Source organism: Penaeus japonicus, unplaced genomic scaffold (assembly GCF_977035675.1).
Source record: "Penaeus japonicus unplaced genomic scaffold, GWHDUDI00000001_assembly GWHDUDI00000005, whole genome shotgun sequence".
Lineage (NCBI taxonomy): Eukaryota > Metazoa > Arthropoda > Malacostraca > Decapoda > Penaeidae > Penaeus > Penaeus japonicus.
This window is the reverse complement of record NW_028234407.1, coordinates 6,794,896-6,797,395: the sequence shown is the minus strand read 5'-3', so window position 1 is coordinate 6,797,395 and position 2,500 is coordinate 6,794,896. Positions and strand designations below refer to the sequence as shown.

The 2,500-nt window shown below is 42.6% G+C and overlaps 1 protein-coding gene across 3 annotated transcripts in view; it reads right to left on the bottom strand.

The window, feature by feature from the left end:
• Positions 1–2,500, bottom strand: part of LOC122254235 (uncharacterized) — a 1,188,590-nt gene that overhangs the window by 609,380 nt on the left and 576,710 nt on the right. The window contains exon 1 of one of the 3 annotated variants that reach the window (XM_086536899.1): positions 1,085–1,224. The exons of the other annotated variants lie outside the window; for them this stretch is intronic. The gene's annotated coding sequence lies outside the window, so the exon portion shown is untranslated. Of the gene's footprint in view, positions 1–1,084; positions 1,225–2,500 lie in introns of those variants that run through there. 3 annotated transcript variants of the gene reach the window in all.

Below are 2,500 nucleotides of genomic sequence, written 5' to 3'. Positions count from 1 at the left end.
GGAATCAAAGGGTTGGGGGATGGGGGGGAGGGGAATTAAATTATGGAAAATATGGGCGACAGGCGAAGACAAAAGAATGGGGAGCAAAAGCTAAACGGTCAAGAATGGATGAAAAAAAATCAAAAATGGAAATCAGGGTTAAGAGGAATCAAGGTCTCTGGTGAAAAGAATAAGGAAAAATGAATAATGAAAATAACAAAACGAGAAAAGAAATCAATCGATATATAATATAATATAATATAATGTAATATATATGTATACAAAATACATATATATATATATATATATATATATATATATATATATATATATATATATATATATACACACACACACACAAGCAAAGAGAGAGAGAGAGAGAGAGAGAGAGAGAGAGAGAGAGAGAGAGAGAGAGAGAGAGAGAGAGAGAGAGAGAGAGAGAGAGAGAGAGAGAGAGAGAGAGAGAGATAGAGAGAGATGGGGGAGGAAGGGAGGGAGAGATAGATAGGTAAAGACAGAGAGAGACAGAGACAGAGACGGAGAGAAAGAGAGAGACGACAAAAAGGACACAGAGAGACAGAGATAATGACATAGTGAGAGAAAGAGACAGAAAGAGACAGAGAGAACAAAAAGGACAAAGAGACAGGGACAGGTGAAGGGAAGGCCCGGGGGCGAAGGGGGAGGGGGAAGGGGGCGTTGTCACAAAGGCTTGTCAATTATTATTCCATTAATCTGACAGCTCTATAAACCTGTCTAATTGACTCGGAAATTGGCACACACGATTCAGATATGCGAAAACAACGCGGCGTAATTCCGTTAAAATCGCGAAATCTTGTTGCGAGTCGAGGATGCCGGGACATTATTTGCATTGCATGATTTGCATGCTGTTTCGAAACTCCCGTGCATGGCCAATGCTTATCTTTCTGGGGAAATGCCTTAATTAGTCGAGGATTAAGCATGATATTTTCTAAAGTATAACGCATATTTATATACATATCATGCAAAATATCGCAGCATGCATGTCAGGCAATGCACGCAACTTTTTTCCCCCTTTTTTTTCCAAAGTTACTTTTACAGAACAAATGATAGTAAAATCTTTACTCACATTTAAATGTCACTCGATCCAGTTAATTTCCATGCAATTAGACAATCAGTAATTCCAAACGTGACACTCACAACCCACGAAAAAAGTCTATAATTGAGTGTTTTTAAGTCAAAGGGCAACGAAGCCAAGATTTATCATAGTCCCTCCTCCACTAAGGTTTAGGCCACACTGAGGGAGCTGTATGATGCTGTACGACACTCCCCCGCCCTCCCTTCGCTCCGCCTTCCGACCTGCGCCGAGATGCCAGCCGTAAGAGCATGCGAGACGGGTTTTTAAACAAGAAGGGGTCAATAAACAGATGGCCGAGATTATAAGACGCTGGTGAACTGTACAAGCTCCCCCAAGAGGACCTGCAGTAATATTAATATCAACATAATTGGACATGAAGGTCCGCTAACTTTTTTTTTTTCTCTCGCTCTTCCATGATTTCTTCTTCCTCTTCTCTCGTCTTCTTTCGCCCAAGCCTGTTGTGTTTTATGTCCAGCTGCATTCAGAAACAGGTTTTTCGTAAGATGGGTGCAGATAGGCTATCATCTCCGGGCACAAGTAGATGTGGACAAGGGTTCTACTGACCTACTGTTCTTCGGGACTAATTCAACAAGGGGTCTGGAATAGTGACAGTTGCGGATCTCAATTTTTTTAAACTGACATTTATTTCTTTTGGGAGGGAAGTAGAAGCAAAGTGAGAGTGTACTTCTGCACGTACTACAACCGAGGCTGTACATATATATATATATATCATAATCATAAGGAGCGCAAAAAACATCCGGCCGAACTTTCTCCGGGCTAAGGCGACACACAGGTTAACCCGGCGTGCAATAACAACACCAACAACAACAACAACAACGGCAACAGCAACAACAGCTTCCACGAGACGAGCTCACCGGCAGCTTCTTTCTCTCCCTCTCCCTCTCCCTCTCTTCCTTTTACCTCTTCCCCCCCCTTCCGTGTTCTCTCTTTCTTCCATTCTCTTCCGTGTGCTCGTGTGCTCCGAGGAAAAATCAATCCACTTCGTACCTCGGGTGTGAAACGCTCCGTTAACATGAGTTTTAACAAGCATATATTTACAAATGGGTTTATTCTAAACACATGCAGGTACGGCATACGGTGTGCAGCGACGTGCGTGCGTGTGCATATACATGCGGACACAGACACAGACACACACACACACACACACACACACACACACACACACACACACACACACACACACACACACAAACACACACACACACACACGCCCACCCAATGAAAGACAGAGAGAAAGGGACACCACGCTAGCAAGACTCAACATCTCGACTCCTCCATAATCTATACTCGTTCAGAGCGTATCTCACACACCAAATCCAAACACATAACCAACCTAACAGAATTAACAGCCTAAAAAGCGAATCTAATATTAATAAAGATGATATC